This window comes from Geospiza fortis, unplaced genomic scaffold, assembly GCF_000277835.1.
Source record: "Geospiza fortis unplaced genomic scaffold, GeoFor_1.0 scaffold53, whole genome shotgun sequence".
NCBI classification, from domain to species: domain Eukaryota; kingdom Metazoa; phylum Chordata; class Aves; order Passeriformes; family Thraupidae; genus Geospiza; species Geospiza fortis.
The window spans coordinates 11,909,573-11,931,296 of NW_005054305.1; the positions used below are offsets into that span (position 1 = coordinate 11,909,573).

The 21,724-nt window shown below is 35.6% G+C and overlaps 2 long non-coding RNA genes across 3 annotated transcripts in view; both read left to right on the top strand.

Moving 5' to 3' along the window:
• The window catches only part of LOC115949536, a 21,163-nt gene extending 10,134 nt beyond the window's left edge, over positions 1-11,029 (top strand). For both annotated transcript variants that reach the window (XR_004082984.1, XR_004082983.1), the window contains exons 4-6: positions 682-774; positions 8,647-8,819; positions 10,025-11,029. This is a non-coding gene — a long non-coding RNA (uncharacterized LOC115949536). The remainder of the gene's footprint in view (positions 1-681; positions 775-8,646; positions 8,820-10,024) is intronic.
• Positions 11,030-17,975: 6,946 nt separating this feature from the next.
• LOC115949537 lies at positions 17,976-21,438 on the top strand. Its single transcript, XR_004082985.1, has 3 exons — positions 17,976-18,130; positions 19,042-19,132; positions 21,359-21,438. It is a non-coding gene; the product is annotated as an uncharacterized LOC115949537 (long non-coding RNA).
• Positions 21,439-21,724: the final 286 nt, after the last annotated feature.

Sequence of the window (21,724 nt, forward strand, 5' to 3'; positions counted from 1 at the left end):
TCCTCCTCCAGCTGCATATTCTGCTGTCTCCCTAGGGAGAATGAGCATACTTCTGGCTTCAAGGTCAGCTGTGTCAGGAACCATCTGAAAATTAGTGTGTGGCTCAGATCTTAGGTGGATCATTTTGTATTTTTGATCTGGCTGACTCTGAGGTGGCGTGAGAACTGATGATGAAATGAGAGGAGTATTTACCTTGGTCTGAGGAAAGGAGAGGGAGGGAGGTGGTGAGTGGGCCTGCCTCTTGGCACACTCCATACTTAGGATAGCTTAAGCCAATAATGAAACAGCACCTAAGAGTCTGCTTGCTAAACTCAGAGGTGAAATGTGCTTCTGGTATTAGGGAAGACCAAACACTGGAAAATTCCAATGCTTTTTTTTTTTTTAACTTTCTGTGTAGTGTAATTTCCAGAGAGCTTGAAGCAGAGCCATCATGCAGGAAAAATAAATAGTAGATATCAAGTGGAACAACAGTAAGAGTTGGACACCTCAAATAGACCCATTTTTCCAAATTTTTTCCATATAACTCCCCTAGTTTCCCCTAAAATGTTCTGTGGTGGGGAGAATGTTGAAAATACTCTGAAACACACCAAAAATTATCAAAAATGTGCACAAAATTCATAAGCTTCAACTGGGATGAAAACTTATTGAAATAAATTTTTTACTAACCTGTTTTTTTTTAAGCAATTCAATCCTTCTTCCTGAAATTCCTACCTAGACAGGCCCATGAAACCTGTGGTACTGGAGAAGAAGTGGTGCCTCGAAGTTACTCAACATGTGAGTTGGGAAGGGAGCAGGGGGACTGTGAGGGGAAAGGAGGGGGAGTGGGCAGAAAACGGATGGATGGATCTGAGATTATGCTGCAGCTGAGATTGAAATAAAATTTCACCTTAAAATGGGGTGGCTGCTGCTTCTATGATAGTCTTGGGGATAATTCATCTACCACTTGATAAATTGGCAGGGTTTCTTTCCAGGTTCTCTTTTCTATTCTCCTTTATGCTTTGTATGTGTATACATGTGTGTGAGGTATGTGTATGTAATTTTCAAGAGATCTGGCCCTTTCTTTCTCCTTGGCTAACTTCTGAAATAGAGCTGTCAGGATGATTCCAGCATTTGGAGCCATATTCTTCCTGACAGAATATAACTCTTTTTCACAGTTTTCCTTTTTTATGGCCTGAAGTCAATGGGAATATTCAATGCAACCTAAGGTCAGGTTCCTGAATTTTAACACAATTTCCCATGAGAACTAGAAGAACGAAAATTCCTTTAAGACAGGGAAGAAAAAGTGGAACGGTAATGTCAGGACAAAACACTTGTTATGTGGCTTTAAAAAAGCAGCTTGAAGAGATTTCAGATCTAGGGGGAGGTGAGCTTCATTTAATTTAACAGCAGTCACAGAGTTATCAGTCACTTATACAAAAGGGTTGAACTCTCAGCAATTGCTAGCTCTGCTAGCAATCTTGAAATTCAGTCGGCCAGCTGCAAGAAGGTTCATCAAGTTAAGTCATTTCAAAAATGTATTGAAATATAGCATATGCAGCCATATAAAACTATATATGATGAGACAGGATTTTAAGCAATGCCTTAGCAATATAGCTGTATGTATAGCCATGGGCTAGACAGAAATACAACCACTCTTTTCTAGAACATAGAAAAAGGGTCGGTTATGAGCTGAACAGGTTTGACTGATTCATTTATGTCTGATCAATGATATTATTTGATGCCTTGGAAGGCAGAGGTTGTGCACATTCAGTCAACAAAAAAAAAATTGTAATACTGAAAAGAAATGGTGATGTTAATTTATTTTCTGCAAAGGAAGAGGTTTCATGCCTGTGCCCACCTCCACAGAGTGGAAATTCACAGAGACCTAGTTTTTATCTAGGCAGAGTTTCTCATATATCAGTGGAAATTTTAGATCTCTCTAATATCAGTTGTACTTTGAAAAAAATCTAAATTTTCTTGTTTTACATATTTCTGATGTCAAGTCTTACATATTGCATTACTGAAATAGGATGAGAATGAAGGTGTTGCTATTTACAAACTCTTTGAAGATGTAAGGTGCTGTATATATATATAAAAATCATCAATTTCATATGAGTCTGGATGTGCTAAAAATGCAGTACATTTCATTGGTGATAAAGCATCATGATCAATGAAGAATCTGAATATTAAAGTTAGAGGAGAGTATTTTATTTTTATGATGTCCCTGTATATGTTCCATTAAGAAAGTCAAAATATGCTTTATTAATGTAGTATTTCAAGCTCTTTTTGCTTCCCCAAATGTCAGCTGTCAAACTTTGTTGCCATCCTTGAGAACAACTAAAAAGTGAGACATTTTTCTGTTTGGAGGCACTTACCTTCCAGTAATAAGCCTATCTTACCAATGGTTTAAAAAAGGTTTTAAATTAAAACATTGGCTAAAAATTGTATCTTATGATATCTTTTGATGTAGAATTGCAGAGATTAAGATAAACTCCACAGAGTAAAACATGCTGTAGGTAAGAGAAGTGGAAGCAGTCTGGCCTGTGGCAAGATGAACTACAAAAAGTCCAGTTTTATAAATGATGAACAGTCCAATTACATTTAAGCTTTTTATGGAAAACCTATTCTGCAGAATATTTAAAGTCTTGAATGTGCCTCTGTTGATTTTGTGCTCTTTCTTAATTTTTTTAGTCTTTCCATAACAGTTATTTCTATTCTGTTTTCAGTCTGCTTCATGTTCCCTTGTCTTACCTCTTTATCCCTTTCCCCCTCCTCCACATCCTTTCTCTCTTTCTCATGTAATCTCAGAGCTGTTAGAAAAAATGCTGCTTTTTTTTCTGTGCAGTGTTCTTCAGCTTTAGCAATTTTCCATTTCACTTCTTTCTTGTTATACTTTTTCCATTTAATATTTTGGGAGACAAATCATTTTATTTTAAGTTGAGCCAAATACACCATCACAATGTTTTGGCCCATGTTAGTTTTTTTTCAAATATAAAGTTTACTTGCAGTTTCCTGTGCTCTCCATTTGACTGCTATTAAAGGAGGAGGAGGGGGAAAAAAAATATTAACTTTTACCATCAGAAGAAGGTGTGTCTTTACAAATGTCACTGTTTCTTGTCCCTCGTTTGTTTTGTATTTGTAGTAGCATGGAAGCTCTGCAGGATTGTTTACAGAGCCTGGGTCTCACAATAACATAACTTGTTTGTAGGATGACATTGGTCTGGAGCTAAAATGATTACAGTAGGTTTTAGGGGATGATGCACTCTGAATGAGTTCTAAGGAGGGAAATAAGTTGAATTATGTACTACAAAAAATTGTTAGGACAGTGTAGTGTTGTGTGGGCAGCTGTGGGTTATAAGAGCTGGTTTGGAGGTGGAATGCAAGTGATTTTAAGTAGAGTCCAGGATTTTTTAAATCAGAGAAGCTTTTATCAAAAGAGTACCTTCTACTAATAGCTACTGTATTTTCAGAGTAAATGAAGACTGAAGGAAACAGGATGATTAATTTTATTACTGATTTCTGTTTATTGCCGCAGAAAGCATCTCTTTACATTTAATACATGACTGTTCTGTCCTAGCTGATACTTTTTTAAAGTTTATATAAAAAGGCTGTATAAAAGTGGACAAAAATGATGACACTGCTTATGATACAGGAAAGCTGGCAAATAACTACAGTGCCACAGCATTTATGCACCATGGTGATAGGTGCCTTAGAGATACAAGCAAGAGAGACAAACAGAATGAGTCAACGTATTGCCCAATTTGCATAAAATTTTTCATAAAATAACTTCCAGTGTTTGAGAAAGAAAATAAATATTTGGTGTTTGGGTTGCTATGGTATTGTGGTAGTGAAAAAAGCAAAACTATGAACAAACAGTCTATGCTGCATTATGAGTTTACTAAGCAGACAGGCTTCTAAGTAACAAAGTGAATATGAAAAAAGGCTTTAATTATGTAGAGGTTAGTTGTGATAACAGCTAGTGTAATGACAGCTTTTTCTGTCCTCTTCACTTAGGAAGATCTTAAACACTGATTTCAAGAAACTCTGAAGAGGGTTGTGCAGCAAGTGCTGTGAATTTCTGTATTTACTCATTACTTTGATTTACTTCTTTGGGCTTAGTGATAGAAACAGCAGGTTTTGTCAGCCTCTGAGAACATTTCCTGCTTTTCCTTTCAGTTGGGATGAACTGAAGTGAACTCATGTTTTACTGTGCTTCTTTTTGATGGAGAAGCATTTTTAATAGATTTTTCAATCCAAGGGGGATGAGTGCTCTCTTTTGCATGCTCTTCTACACTAACATCTGGTTTCAGCAGACCTCTTAAACACAAGCCTAAGTGCATCCTTAAATATTTGGTTGGTCATATGCCTAAAGGAATACAGTAGGCACATTAAAGAGCAGGATATTCTTAAGTGCTTTTTTGAATAGAGACCTAAATGGGAATGAAAAGACAATTATGTACTTTTAATTGCATGCATTAATTAGCCAAGTATATGTTTCATTTACTAACATTATCTTTTGTAGTTATATAACTTTAAAGATTACAGAAAAGTACTTAATCCAAATTTTGTTCAATAGATGTGTTTTAATAAGTATACTTACCCTCAGTATAATTTAGCTGCAAAGGTGTTGATAAAGAATAAATGGTTGCTTCCATTCAGCAGACATATTTTTCTAGTAAATGAACTTGCAATACTGAGAAAAGGGTTTAGGGGGGATAAAGAAAAAAAGAAAATTGAGAAATTAATGGTAACTTTTTGGAAGGTGCATCAAAGTTTAAGAATTTTGTGCCTTTGCTACAGTGTAATTATTTTTCAATTTTTGCTTCTGACTGAGCAGGCAATAACCTAGTTTTTTCTGTTAGGCATGAAAGAATGAGCAAATTTAAGAATTAAGTACCCAAACAGAATAAATATGTCATTTTGTAGTTTATGAAACATTTGGCTCTGATAATGCAGCTCAAGAAAGTCATACTCTTTTCTAATGAGTGAATGGCTTGAAACGTGTTCAGTATCACAGTCTGAAAAAAGTAGTTACTTTATCTAATTTGCAATCCTTTTGCTAGGGGCAAGGGTAAGAAATTTAGGGATGAGTTAACATATCCAGCCCTCTTATGGAACTGCATGGTACTCTTAGAGGGGAGGGAAAAATAATGAGCAGAAATGATAGCAAAATTAGACATCAGTATTACACTAGAGTTACTCAAATTTAAGCTCAATAGAATAGTCACCTGAAATATATTTTTTTAACTCTGCTTAACTTTTTCTGAAAACTCTCTCAAGAATGGTATATTTTACCAATATTTTTCCTTGCAGATAACTTTAAATAAAAGGAAACTATTCCCCAAATGCATACTTGTGTAAGCATTTGGAATTCAGTAAGTGTGTTTTCATTATGACTGAACAATTTCAGCTGTGAGCAACTATATAGCAAGAAGAAGAAAAAAATGCATCTTTGGAGGTAAATTAAATTGCAGTACCCAAAGAATTGGGATCTGCCTTTTATAATTTAGACATGAGAAAACTAAAATAAAAATAAAGGTTCAAACTAGATTCTCCACTGCTTTCAAATGCCTTCATATAAAATGAAATTGAAATGCAGTATAGGAAATGACAGAACTTAAAAATATTTTTCTCTGCATTTTCAACATGTACTCATCAATGTGTACTCTGTAAAGATTCTGTCTACAACTCAAAAAGCCTTTCTAAATGAAATTCAGCAAGAAACAATGGTCTGTCTAAGCAGAAATGATCTTATCCAGGACAGTCATTTGGATAGTGTATGGCAGTGTATTTCTGTACATCTATGTCTATGAAGACAATTTTATAGAAGAGGTAGGGAAAAGACAATCCTGATAATATTATTTGTAAAGTATCTCTCCTCTGAATGATGTTTCACCATCTCAAAGACTAATTAGATTGCATTATTGCATGACTCTCTGGAGTTTTGCAGCTTAGCAATAAAATCCCCACAAGAGTCATTTATCATGTCAAAGGGTAAGTGGTATTTTTTGGGGTATTCATCTGGATAGACAAAAAACAAACACTGCAGTTTGGAAATTTGTAGATACATAGACATAACCTGTGAATGAGTGATCTGCAAGATTACAGACTGGATGTTCTTTAAATAGAAACATGAAAGGCATTTCTGTGCATAAATGCTAGATTGTCTTTTTTAAATTTCAAGATACTTTTAGTTACAGCCAGCCCTCAAGCACTTCTGGATGCTTCCAAATGCAGTATCACAATGGCAGTCAAAAATATGGAGTGAGTCCACAAAGGTATAAGGAAGTGAATTTTGCACTTCTGATTTTTTTTTTTTTTTTTTTGATGGTTTGGTTCTATTAGCCCTAAGCAATTTGTGTTGCAGGCAGGCCAACGTGTCACTGCTAGTGTCATAGTTATGTTCAGCAGTCTCCTTGGCTGAAGTTTGATAAATGTATCTTTGGAGGATCATAATTTTTCTAAATGGTATGATTTTTTCAGAGAGAACTTTGATCTTGAGTCTGCAAAAATCAACACTTTTGATTGACTTTAAAAATACAAACAGTGCAGTCCTTTGGGAAAGACCCTTAATTTCCAAAATCATGTCAGGCTGGACTCTACAGACAGACTTTTATGCTTAGTACTGTGAGTGCTTATCTTGCCTAATTTCAAAATACCCCTGATCGGCTGCAGGATAAGGCCAGGAGCATTTTCATCCTGAGTTATCAATGCCTGCAGTACAGAGACATGTCTTTTTTGGATAATGCCAGGAGAAATGTAAATGCATTAACCATGCATTGACCATGCAGAGCAGCGTAGTCTTTTACATTCAAACTCTATTGGAATTCTCAAAGTAAGCATTCTTTTCCCCAGCTAACCTATATAACTTAACTGGTAGCTGTTAGTGGTCTATCAATTATATGTGTGGAAATTTTGGCCTCCAGGGTTCCCACTTCAGAAAGTTTCCCAACTAATGGTTTCCTGAGTATGCAGGGATAAGGGACTGCTAAGGGCTTAGTAACTATGGCCTTCTCTTACAGAAAGGGAGATTTAGTTGTCTTTTGGGTATAAGGCATTTAATTTTGAAAAATTTACTGTTTTACTTTTTTAATCTAGTGATGGATCCTGGGTCTCTCCTGGTGCAGGCTGTAATCCATGTCGCTCACCTTGCCACCATCTTACTTTCTCCATCTCTCCTAATGAAATTTTTTGGCAGGACAAGAGCTGGAAAGTACTTCTGCATCAGGTTTTCTTTGGGAGGAAAGACTTTGTGAAGTGTGAGGTGTGAGGAAAGACTCATTCCCCTTTGGATTATGAAAACAGTGCTTATAATAAAACTGTATGTTGTGACTCTTCAGTGGATGGAGGTCTGTTCTTCTATGCATGCTAAATGCAGCATAACTGTGTAGATTAAAGACTTTTAATAGTCCCTTCCCTTTGATATTTCCAGTTTCTCCTGAGTGCACTAACTTTCCTAGGTAACTTCTGTTGTGTGCCATACCTAGGTCTCCCCAGGACTTCTTTAAGAAATTTTGCTAGCTAAGCTGGATGCCAGGAATTCTATTAAGTGGTAAATTGTCCTGTCCTCTCTCCTCCCTTCTTCCCCATACCCAAACCCCCCCTCACTAAAAAAAGGAATGTCTTTATATTCTAAAAGTTGTTATTACACCGTGCATTACTGGGCTAGGGAAGGACTGAAATTGCTACTTATACTCATTCTTCATTATGTGAGTGAACTTTGGTAATGCAAAATCATTCAAAAGTACTGTTAACCAAGAACTTGGCAATAGAGAATCCTGCGGGCAGAGAAACATTTTAATCCCTTTCTTCTTCAGAATTTAAAAGCTTTCCTTATATTCAGTTGGGATTCCCTCCCCTTTTTTTTTTCTGGGTTTATCCTTACAAGAGAGGAGCTGGGAGGTGGAGCAAAAAACATTGGTCAGAGTTACAGGAAAAAGATCTTCCATTTTTTGAAGATGCATCCAAAAGAAATTATTTTTAGTCTTTAAAGTATGATGCATCTCACCTAGTTTCAGGTGTCCCTGGTAAGGGGCAAAAAGAGGGTCACCCTGAATTTTTCCAATTGGATGTAGAAAGTGGTGGTCAACTCCAAATTGCTCACCTCACCTCACATTTTCTTGATCCTTCACCACTGATTGTAAGGCAGAACAAATCAGCTTGCCACTTAGAAAATAGGTATTTTAATAAGGTTAAAACTCAGGCCTTAAAAATCATATTTCCTATGATATTTTAATGCTAAAGAATGGAAAGAAAAAAGACTGTTTGGGATTTTCAGAAGACATTTAACTTCCATTGATTTCAATGGGACTATATGAATATTTTGGAACTTAATGAGGTTTCTGAGTACCTTGAGAAACTATGTCTGCAAACCTGAGTTTCACTGAAAAGAAATAAAATTAAATATATTAATAGCTACATCATACAAGAAAATCAAAATTTGATGTTTTAGACAGTTCCGTAGCTTTCAAGATATTAAACTTTTGCCCACTCATTTCCTAATAATTGGATCTTCAGTTTGTTTAGGATGGTCTGGATGCACCAAAAGATTCTATGAAGAAAAAGATTTTTTATACAAATAAACAAATTCAGTCAAGATTTGTTGGTAGTGGGAAAAGTTAAAAATGTAACTTAATTTTTGCCCACCTGCTTATATCTTTCTTTCAGACATGATGGACTTCGCTTTAATAAAGTGTGCCTGCTGTGATGTTGCTGCTATTTCTAAATGGGATGTCTCATTCCTTGTGATATGAAACTCCACAATTCCATTTTATTGGGCAAGCAAGGCAATCCTTCGTTAGCTCAGAGCTCCACTGGCTTCAAGAGGGTGTAATGCCAAGGTGTAAAGTCTTCCATGTAGAACCTTGCATGAAAAATTTAGCAGGGTTGAACCTGAATTTGGCTGTATTTGTATTTCTTGCAGCTGAAATATGCTATCCTGTGATAACAGCATCAGTAATCTTTTAGTAGGTTATTACAGAAAGTGAACAGCACTATGTTTATAATAAACAGGAAAATGTATAGAGTTATTAATTAGCATAGAAGGACATATACATAAAAATTATGAACTAAAATGGAGAGCATGTTCTGATGTAATGCATTTTTGCTGGCTATGTTGCTAACACTTGTATTATTATGCAAATAAGCAAATATTTGTAGAAATCCTGTATTTATGATTTAGCATTATTAGATAATTTCAGAGGGAATAGCTGGCACCTCCTTTCTTATTAAAACACTTGTGTAGTCACTGGAGCGATAATTTTAAAATTATTTTAATATAATTAATATAATAATATAATTAATAAATGAAAGAAATATAAATAATAAAAAATGAAATAATAATATAATATTTTTTAAGGATCATACATATATTTATTATTACTCTAATTTTCCCCCTATGTAATTTTTAACAGCAGTATGGAGTGATTTTAGTATCTGTTTCAGCAGAATATTTCAACAATAACACAAATCTGTTGCAAAAGTTACTACTTGAAAAAGTTCTTGTACCTTACAAAGTGCTACTTATGAATGCAATAAGTGACATAAATATGCCAATACATCTGACTTGATCTAAATCACCCTAAATCTAGGTGACATACCCATCTGTAAAATACATCAGAAATAAAGTCCAGGTGCATCATGAAGGTCAAGTTAAGTAAGTTCTGTAGTGAGATCTTTGATAAAACTTTATTTTGTTAATTATAAGATGTGAAAATTAAATAAATGCTAGCTTCTACAATGAATGAAATAATTTCATCCCAAATACAATAACCGTAAATTTTGCATACCTAATTAGTCTTCTTTCTATATTAAGGCATGATGATTAAGTTTTTAACTAGCTTACTACTGAGTTAATTATTTCCAGAAGTATTATTACTGACATGTTATTTGGCTAAAGCAGGCATCCATCTATATCTTAAGAGTATTTTTGATACACTTAGAAAAACCAGTAACTTTATATATTTCTTCCTACTACTGTGATAAAGTGTTGATAAATTTAAGTAGTGTGTGTTTGCTAAGCATTTTTTGGTTTTCTTTTTTTCAGAATAAAAGAAAAAATCTCTATTGAATGTGCAATGGAAGCAAATGTTTTTCCAGTTCAGCAGTTTCTGCTGAATTGTAAACAATCGGGTTGTTTCAAAAGGAGAGTAGCACAGTCCGTAATTCCGACAGCTAGTAGTAGTTTAGTTTACTGCTTCTACCACCTGCCTGCTGACTTAATATTGGAAGCAAGAAGCATGCAATTAAGTATGAGGAAATGAAAATAAATGACACTGTTCATTGCACATTACAAAGTGCCTGGCAGAAAGAACGCAGCTTGCCTGGACCTGATGACCCCAGGGGAAAACATGTCTCATGCCTGGGAAAGCGCCAGCGAATCAGACACTGACCCTGACTTTATCTACTATCAAATGCATTGGGTTCCTTCTTAGCAATTTGAAACTTTTTTTTTTAATTATAATTGAGTTCTGAAAAGCAGGGAGATATAACATGAAACATGTACTGAGTGTGTGGTAGAAGCTGCAGGACACCAAACGTGCTGGAGTATTTTCTTTATCATTTCTTGAGAAAAGTTATTTGGATTACATCCTGAATTGGACTAATTTGAACTGGTTATTAAATTCTAAGGTTTCTAGAGGTGAAGAGGTTTTTGAAAGATTACTTCCATCTATGCAGCAGTATTGCATTCACTGCAATATTACTGGGTATATAACTCAAAACCTCACCTCATTCCAGAATCTGAGTTCTTAAAACCTGTTTCATTTTAAAATGTCTGTTTTGTGAATGCTTTACTCTTTTTCCTATATATGGCTTATACAGTGGTTAGAACACAAAGTAATAATTGTATTTATGTAATTTCTCTTAAATTGTCTATGCATCTTTACAGAGGTAAGTAAATGCTATCCTGATAGCATTTACCTGAAGAAACTGCACCATAGAGAAATCTGATGGCTTGCTCAGAACATGTAACAGATAAAACAGTAGTCGAAAGTGAGATAACCAGCTGTACAAGAAAATAAAGGTTTTCACATAAATCACGTTATTTTGCTACAGGAGTCAAATATGTCTTTTTTTAGATGAATGTAGATGCATTACAAATGAATTAACACATTACAGATTACTGTAATGCATTAATTCAGCACTACTGTCTGATTTAGATGGCCATGTATAAATAGTGGGGAAACTTTCATAATGAAAGCAGAAGCAAGTAGGGATTTTCATGTGTTCATGATCTGGTAAAAAGATAGAACTCAGATGAGATATGGCAAAATTTGTAGACTTTTCAGTGAAGCTAAATAGCCAGAGAATCTTATAGAACAGATAATTTCAGGTAGAAATGGTGCCAAGACTTGGTGGTTTTTAATTATTTCATCTTGAAGAAAAGAGCATCTTGGTAGCTTGATAGGTATTGTTTTGAGTATAATTTTTTTCAGTCCATAACCCAAAGGTAAACTCAAGGGTGCAAACTCAGAAGGAATTGAAACCTTTTCGGGAGTCACAGACCCTCCATTCCAAAACCACCAACTTTCACTTTTCTGGCTGTATGCAAGTACATTGATCTTCTTTTTCTTAAATGTTGTATGCACCTCTGTAGAAGGATTTTTTTTCATATTTCAACCAAATTTTAGGTAAGTTCTTCACATTCTATGAAAGGTAGTCTTCTTTACTGCACTTCTTCACAGGGCTTTTTAGACCCCAGTAGGAAAAAAAGGGTATTTGGATGTCAGTCATTGAGTCTCTGTGAGGTAAAAATCATGTGTTTCAGATGTGCTTTCTATCCCTAGTCCTGCACAACATGAAATATGGTTGACAGCTATATTACCACACTGCAGATTGCAAAGCAATTCGCATTCACACTTCTAAGTGCCTCTCCTTTCAAGACTTATGGATGTATGCCAAATTACTTGCATTGTGGTATATGGCCTTCTATATGTACTTTATAGAATAGGTCTCTGGTTTCCATTAAAATCAATGAAGTAGAGACCAAAAGAGCTTTTCTGAAATGTTTACTAGATGTCAGACAAGGTTAATAATAAAATAGTTCATGTATAATATGCATCTTCAATATATTTCAGTGTTTATGTTTAAGAAGATATTTTCTGAATTTAGGATGGAAGTTCCTCAGCTAAATTTAAATGTTGAGTAGCGTTAAGTTCAGCTGTCATTGTTTGCTCCCCGTTAGTGTCTCTGTAAAAAATGAATATATGATTTCATACCCTATTTAGGGAAGTGCTTCCAAACATAATGGACCAGTAGCCATTTAAGGACTCTAAGGTCTTGTGCTAACAAAATCATTATGGTTATCTCAAATGAAATGGGAAAGACAGAAGATGCCCTCCAATGCCATTTCTTCTAGAAAAATCAGTGACTGTGCCATGTCATAAAGCCTCGTTATTAGTCACTATTTCATTACAGCAGTTCTTTGTCAGACAAGTTAAAGTGAATGATCAGCAGTGATAGTATAATAATATGATTAATTTATTAATAATCATTAAAATATTAGTGTGATTGTTTTCATGCATATTACTATGGTAAATGAGGCAAAATGGTGGGGATTAAAAATAAAGACCTGTGACAAACATTACAGTGACAAACTGAATTTTGGGGGAGAGAAGAAAAGAGAGAGATGCTCTAAAGTTATCTGAGTGAAATATGGACTCAAGTGAATTTAATCAGTGTGTTGAAAATTGGCTTAAAGTGTGAGGAAAGACATTAAAATGAGTGTATGATGGTGGAGGGAGGGTACATTTCACCTTTCTATTTTTTTTTCAATTATATTATTTAAGTTTCCCTTAGGACTACAGTACCAAGAAAAAAGCAGCAATACAGTTTTAAAATTGTCTTGAGATTTAGGGGGGGGGGGGGAAAGAAATACATGGAAGTCATAAACACTGGCTTGTGTCAGTAATCCTAAATGCGTGAGGTTTTTGTTCTTGTTAAAGGATGTGTTTAACCACAGTGGGAAGTGTATAAGTTGGGCTAGTGACTTGTTTTTCCAAATAGCATTGTATTTTTGTAGCCCAGAGTTCCACTAAGTTGTGTTCTCCAAAGGATAAATGAATTGTATGCGGTGTTTTTCACTTGAACTTTACCATATGTGAAAATTGTTGGTCTGTACCTCAAAGATGTTCTGTAAAATCATCTACTGTGGTTAGGAAACGTCAGCATGTCCATTTATCAAAATAACTTGGAAGAAAATGTAGTGAACAGGGACCTAAATGTACTGGAGCAGTTGCACTAGGTAATTCTCCAAAAGTAAATTTGAAAGTGAAGCAAACTGATGCTGTTTAGAAAAATACTGGCCTAGTTAGTAAGACAGAAAGTTTGCTGGCTAATTTCAAAATATAGAAAAGAAATTTCTGGATATTAAATTTAGTTTTTAAGAATTCCTGTACTGGAGCACACTCCCCCTTTGTCTCTGAAAATAATGCATGGAGGGTAGCAGTTGATTCCAGCAAACAGTGTGAGTACAGCATGGTCTTTCATTTGATATGGCCACGTACGCTCGGCAGTTGCTTCTCGTAGCCCCAACCTCCATGAGCCTCATCTAATCTCTTCTAACATCTATCAAGTGTGTCACAGCAAGAAAGTTTGTCCACTGAAGTGGCAGAATGGAAAAACAGAATCTCACAAGTGAGAAATACTTATGCTTCCTTCACCAAGCTGTAAAGAGTCAACCATGGTTATATAAGCCTTTCCTGCAGGGTTTCAGCAGCTCTAAACATCCTCAACTAAGGTGACAAAAATAAAAAAAAGTACCAAAAAATAAAATGTAAACAGCATGAAAACAAATGAAGGCAGAAAAATTAAACTTACAAAAAAAGTTGCAGCCATCCATTATATTGAAATAACTAAAAAAAAAAAAATAAATTAGAGGTATTCTTAGTTTTTTGCCCAGGCTTTCTCTTGCATTTCAACCAGATGCTGGAGATGAGGAAAATGTGGACAAATAAGATGCCTGAAGTAGTTTAGAATGAGCATTAATGCAAGACACATTTTTGAGTCAATAGGAAGTTTCTTGGTAATAGCAGTGAACAGAGAAAAATGAATTTCCACTCAGAACTACTGATGCTAAAGTCGAATTCTGCGCAGATTGCTGGAGAAACAACTTTTCTAGAAAATAGAGGAAAATTATGGCACAACAGTGACTGCCACCTGCTGCAGTCCCGAGATAAAATGTGGGTGCCAGGATATTATTTCCCAGCTGTTATTAGCTCATTGGTGGTTTCTGTAAATGTGCTCCAAGAGAACTGCTCTGGAGACAGCTAACCAGATTTTCAGCTCCTGACAAAAAAAGACATTATGAGTGTGAGGAAAACATCAAATTCTCACTTTAAGTCCCTGGTCTCCTGTGCAAGGACCTTCTGCCAAAATATTTTCAACTACCTCTTTGATTTGTCTATTTTTGTCCTTTACTGTTGGACTGAAAGACTACAGCAAGTCCAGAACTATGGTATAATAAAATCCAGTGTTTCTTAAAAAATACTGAGAGCAAGCTTATATACTTATCCAAAAGAAACATTGGAGACAGCTTCTACATTTTTGGTTTAGCTTGAAAGCATAGACCGAAGTCATGGCTGCTGGTCCAGAGCTGCAGAATATAGCAAAGCCAGCATTCAAACATGTCTGGTAGAAGCTGAGGATGCTCATATTTCTTCACAGTGCACACGTGAGTGTGGTCTAGTATGATGTCAAGTCTACCACAGAACATATCTTGCCTTTTTGGCCTCAGAATTTTATGGAAAATGAAGAAGTTGCTATTGGCAAATGTGTATAAAACAGTGTTGAAAAAATAATGGGAGGTGGTGACTTTTTACAGTGGAAAAGAAAAATCTCTTCAGAAGACAAAAAAGGTGATCTATTAGCATAATAATGTCATCAAAGAGCAAGTGTTATAGTATTTTATATTTTTACACTGCTGTTCCATGAGCATACAACAATAGCAGGTTAATATATCAAATGTATACATAAAGTCTTCCCACTGTGCATAACTGTTCCATATATTACTGTTATATCTTCTGAGATTAAGTAAACACAGAGTGTAATGTACTGTACATAAATATAGCACTACTGAATCATAATAAAAATTTAAAAATACCTTTTTACCATGAGAACTCTGTCAGACTCTCTCAGGGAAAATGTTGGTTAGCTGAAATGAGAAGGTTTTTTTCTTTTACCAGAAATATACCAACTTCAGCATAACTTGAGTTTCAAGAAGGATTTTCTGGTTAAGCCTGAATAAAACCTAACATAGACAACCAGCCAATGGATGTCTGTGAACCAAGAGGGAGCAAAGGTCAGTTTGTTCTTCTGTCTTTTTTACATAAGAGGCTTGAACCAGGATTTTCCACTTAGGTGAATGCCCTCCCTCTTGCTGGTAGTTTTAGTTTCCCCCACCAAATGTGCTCCCATTGTTTTAAATATGTAAGTGACCATTTGAAAGGTGGAGCCTCAGACCATTTCTAGCATAGCAACAGGGGAACTCAAGGGGAGGAAATGATGTTCATGTTCTCAGAAAACTTTTGCATATTTCCAAAATCAGAGTTCTGACAAATTTGAAAGTAACAAGGGTTTGAAAGTTAAAAATAAAAAGGAAATTTGAAAGATATTCATGCATTCTTGAAATAGCAGTATTTCAATAGGTAAACAGTGCAACAGTAAGCAACCTCGTTATTTACTGTAAAGGAAGTAGCAGTGCATACCAGAATGTGGCCCATGTTTGTAATCTGTGGAGACAGTGACAACATCTTGTTATGGCTAAGAGTAGAAATTCAATACTTTCTACAGACTTCTGGAAAAGCACACTCCACTATGCCAGCTCTGGCAGGTCCGCCCATGCGGCAGGCAGCCGAATGTCAAAGCCAATTGCTGATCCACCAAAGTGACAATGAAGAGTTCAGGGCTGCATGGGCTGAAGACAACATGAAAGAGAAAAAAAATGAAACCACTATATTTACTTCTGTGGTCTTGTATGAGTTTGCCATATTACCTTCTTACCCTGCATTCATTTCACTTTCAGGCAATCTCCTGAAACATAATTTCTTTGCTTGTCCCCTTGATAGAACATTTTACTTTATTTAAAATATTTGACTCTATTTGCAAAGGCAGGATAAAAAAGCATTTTATTTGGGCTATGAAATGAGAGAGTGAAGCAAGTTCCTGCAAGCAGGCTGCTTTGTTGAGTCAAATTTATACTCTCATTTTGAGTGTGGAGCTTATACCATTCTTCACTTCTCAGGAAAAGATAACTCTTTACGCTAATGCATAGTAATCTCTGTACAATCCCAACTCACTTTCTCTGCTTTCAGCCACACCCTAGTGGGAAATTTCTCTGAGAAATTAACATGAGAATCAGCTTTTAACTGCATTTTCAAATATATTTATTGGTTAAATTTTTTTTGTAGTGTTATGACAAAGAGATTTTACTAATTAATACTAATAGGTCTGTGATAACAGATAAAAGCCAGGCACTGGAAAGTGCTACGTGTGGACCGTTTACTTTCCTGGAACATTTTGAACATGGAATAAGTTAAATTGCTGTTATTTTCAAATCACATTATAAATTGGAAAAGTGGTGAGTAAAAAAAATAAGGCATTCACCAAGTATTAACTATTAAGAGTGAAGTTAAGAGTTATAGATGGTCTCACACTGTTTTTATTTTCTGTGATCAGTATAATAGAGTGGTTGTAGATAATAGATAATGCCGACTATTTCAGTATGGGTGTCTTGCAAAAGCTAAATAAATAAAAAGTGACTTAGCTTTTATTTACCTTGCAGCAGGTGAACAAATAAGGTGACAGTGAAATAAATTATTTTTTCCTGCCAGCTAAGCATGTCGTCAATCCTTCTTACTAAAGTAATGAAGCAAGGAAACAATATTTTGTTTTCTTTTCACTGTGGTGGAGGAGTTTTACATCAAAAAGGAAGATAACACTTCAAATTTGAGGATAGCTGTGGCATGGTGTTACTGTCGCCTTCTAAGTCCTGCTTGCTGTTTTAAAAAAATCTCAAATGGCTCTAGACTATCCTGTCATGAGTATTGCATCCTAGAAATTGCTTGCATAACATGTAAAGAACACTTATGGACAATTTATTTGGGTCTCAGTTTCACTGTGTTGTGGAAATTTTGTTTATGTACTACACAGGATTTCTTCAAGGAAATGCTTGTGTCTTCTGTCTAAATCAGATGCTCAGAATTTCTTGTAAAAGTGGGACTGTCAAGTGCAAAAGAAAAAAAATCCTCATTTATTTCCTTCTAATTCATTGTTTCACTTGGGAATCCAGACTTCAGTTTAAATTTCAGGGATGCCATTCAGAGCAAAGTATTTGTAGAATTTTAAAAATGGCCTTTTATAAAGGCAGCAGTGAAAATGATGATCTGTTGTTTACTTTCCATGGCAAAATTGCAAGGTGGTTTTTCTCCATGGACCCTTTGATATTAGACTATTAAATCCACTTTCACTATCAGTCCTGGACTTCTGCAGACTTCTAGACTACGTACATATGACAGCTTTGAGAAGCAGTGGGAGGAACGTGAAAGACAGTGCAAAACTGAATTCTGTGTCAACTGGGCAAATTGCCAATAAATTCAATGAAGCTTTTCATTAAATTCAACATGTTTTACATTAAAGCTGAATTTGGCCCACTGTCTACAACTATTAAAGTTATAGAGATTTAAAAAGTTACATAAAATTTAATGTACTTGAAAAAATTCAGTATAATGTTGAATCTATTTTAAACCAACTTGAAAAATACTTTTAAATTATCCTGTTAAGGATTCATATGGTGTGTGGTTTCTCTCTTTATTTTCTGTCTGGATGGATCAGATGAAACACATGGTGATTGGTTCCCAGAGTTTTCTGTATACACTTGGCAGCATCAAATGAAAATATGCATTCGTCTGTTTATAAGAAAATTCTTCTGTTGTTGTGAGATTTTTTTAATGACCATCATAGAGTGATAGATAATTAAGATTGTTCTCTTTTCTCCTTTAAGTTTGTCTTAGATTGATGTTATAATAATGGCCAGCTTCTTTCATCAGTAAATGTCCAGAAGTTAAGGACTTTAAGAGCTCTACAAAGAAAGACATACTTTTATGTCCTAAAGGAAGTGGAAAAATAGCATTCTTTTCCTGCCCATCCTAAGGAGGTATGAATAGAGAAGTTAGAATAAGACAGATCAAACAAGTCAGTGAGGGCTTGCAGGATTGCAGCCCTATTTAGGATCCACTGTTCTAGTTTTGCAACTTCTGTCTAAGCACTAGGAGATGTTTGCAGACAGGGAGTGTTATTAGTGATTTTTTTGATGGAAAGTTTTTGGGAATAGTCTGGACAGCAAATCGCATGGTGATATGTAAGGAGATACAGGGAAGATATCAAAGCTAAAATTTCTTGTTTGCATGCAAATTGCGGTGAGTTTTGCAGTGTACATTTTGCTTGGCTGAGAAAGTTATGTTCATTAGGTCCTAATTCTTCAGCCAAACCCAGAGGGGAATGCAGTTGAATGCATCAGGTACATTCAAGGAAATTATGTGAATAGAAATGTGTTTTCATAGTGAACACTTCACAGCTACAAAGCCTTAGGTCATATATTTGAATTCCACGCTATACAGTTCCCAGATCAGAAGGCAAAATTCCTGACCAAAGACTGTGTGCTGACACTTTTGAAATTCGCAAATGTCATCCATTTATTCCCTTGTGTCTGGGTGCCATTTGCATCTGGGAATGTTATGACCAAGAGGGTACTACAGGTCATTTGGTACAGAAGACAAAGTTATATTTACGGATATTAGATCACTAATATGTAAATTATCCTGTAAATTCATTCAGGGACACCAGTTTTGAGTGTTGCCAAGTTAATTTATTTTGACAACACATCTGTAAGATAAGGAACATTAGCAGGATTTGGCTCATAACCAGACAGGTACCGAGTTATCCCAAAACACAAGAGTTGGCAGTTACTTAGGGTGGAAGTCAGCACATGATGCTCAAAGCACTGCTCAGGGGAGTTCAGCTGGTTTACCTCCTACCTCACTGGGTTTTTTTTTTTGTGTGTAACAGGGTGGTTAGTCCTGCATGAGGCATGAGATGGCTGTTTTTCCAGCAGCATTCACGATCTTCAACCCAAACTGCAAAAGCGACAATGTTTTCTGTAAGCCTGCTCCCTTTCCTTGTCATAAGTTTTTCTCTCCATATTTTGGCCAAACTCCAATTATTTTCTTTTAAAAATATATCCAGTTACTTGATTTTCCCTTAATGAAATTCCATTCTGTTCATTTCAAGAACCCCTTTTCATTGCTGGCCTTGGTGACAGTAAAGTGACTTTTGTCCTATATTGGTTATGTTGCATCAAAGTCTACTTCAGGCTTAAAACTGCCCTCTAGCAATTACTCACTATTTGAATTTATCCCTGATTATTTAACTAATAATGGAATAACCTCAAAAACTCAAGAAGAGTCAGGCAATAATGTGCAATTCTTGATGGTTTTTATTTTTATGTTCCCCTGCCACCACAAAGAGTATCCTTTAATTATGTATTTGAATTATTGATGCTGCTCAATTGTAGAGAACCCTATCATCTGAGTGCCTTTTATTTGAATTTCTATCATTTTACTCTGCCAAATCTATATAGAAAAATACAGCATTTACTGTAGTTTACTGTATGTTGTCAGTAAACAAATGAAGTAGGACTGCATCTTTCAGTGACAGGAAACACAGCTGAAAGAAGAAAAAGAAATTACACAATGACAAGAAGAACTGTGAGCCAATAGGAACATAAAATGTGTTCACCTTCTTGTTATCTCACAGCATTCAGATGATCATAACAGTTTAGAAAGCATACCGCCCACACCACAGGATCTTGCTCCTCTTTAATTTTCTCTAATTTGTGTAGTGAATAACCAAATACTCATAATGCAATTAGAAGATAATCAGGCTTGTAATTATGTTAATTGCTGGAGACTTACATCAATCCTCCAGCAAAGTGATAGGATTTCAGGGGAACTATTAACATGGGAAGAGAGAGGAAGCACACATGAGAGAGAAAGAGATTGGGGGAGTGGGTAAATTGATGAACAGCTTAGGCTTGTATCATTGAGCAACAATGAGAATACAATGGTGCAACAAATGAAAAGGGCCTCAAGGGGAGAAGCTCAGAAAATGAGGTTTTAGGTACCAGCAACTCAACCTCTTTTGTCTGTTTTCTTCCCATAAATAATCATGTTGTGCATCTATATTTATTGTAATAAGCCCAATTCAGAGAAATTGGATCCATAGCTGAACAGAGAACAAAGGGGAACTGTTCAGCTATGCAGCAGTTTGCCATGTCTCCCACACCACTGAAAGAGCCACTGTATTACCTTCTGTCCTCGACTCCTGGGGGTATTCTTTTCTCATGGTGATGTCCGATATTACATTTAAAGCCATAATACTGCAACTGCAATGGGCTGTCTCAGAAATGTCATGGATCAGTCATAATCTCTGAAGAACATACAATACATAGTGGACTGACAGAATTTATAAAGTAATCCACAGTGGAAATGGTTTTTTGTGTTTTTATTTACCTTTTTGTCAGTACCTCATCGAGGTTGTAATGATTGCTTAAGTCTTTTGAAAGTGAGTTTTGTCAGATGTAGTCTGATATAAGTTGTAGATGATGACTGTACTCTGTTAGGGTGGCTATTTCTCAGTTTACAGAACAGTATTCTGTGTTTACACTACCTGTCAGAAATTGACTAGCTGGCTTTAAATAAAAATAGATTTTTTTTAAAGAGTATAGTTATTATTACTAAGTTAGTTTTTTGTAGTTTAAAAGTTAGTTCCAACATGGAAAATTAAACTACTAAGGATCAAGAAAGTAAGATTACCCTTAGACTAGTAATCTTTTTGCCCACAGCTGTCATGATAAAGATAATGAGTAAAATCAGTTGTTTTCTGTTTTGATCCGTATGTTTATACATACAATTAAACTAAATGGCATTTTGCAACATTTGATTTACCCTAGGAATATACCTAGATATAAAAATACATTAGGTTTTGCAACCCCATGGAAAAGCACATTTTGTCATATGTATTTTAGTGGGCATTAGACTATTATTTATGAGCTATGAATAATGATCTAAAGAGCCGAGGGGTTACGAGAAAACATTTAAACATATTAAAGTGCCCTGTTTTGAAATATTTCCTATAAATGACTTTTTCTGTAAATTTGATTCAGGTTCAACTATCAAGTGTCATTGGTCATTCCTACCATATCATGTCTTTAAATTCCAATTAAGTTTGATTTCTCAGTTCTCAAAAGCCTAGGAAGTGTCAAAAGAAACTCTCTTTCAAGGGCTTCATCTACTAGAGATTTCTCCCTCATTGTTTCTTCAAACAGATGAGTGCTGCATACCTTGACTTCAGCCATGACAACACAATTCCCATGAAGCAGCCCTTAAAAATCACTCTGGAGCTCACACAGCAGGAGACTGAAGAACATAAACCCAATGTAAGCCCAAGCTTCCTTACACATAATTCCTCAGCTCTGTGGGGCTGCATGCCCCTCTTTGGCCCACCCTGGTGTACCCTTGTTGCAGGAGTGTGGCAAATACGGGAGCTCTGAATTGATCCAGGTCTATTCTGGGCCCCTGCAAGTGTCTGAAGGAACTGTGTCTGTCTGACAAAAAGATTGAGCATGTAATATGCTCGGAGGACATCTCCAAATCTAAACAATCCAGGTGAAAAACCAAGAAAGGGAACAGCA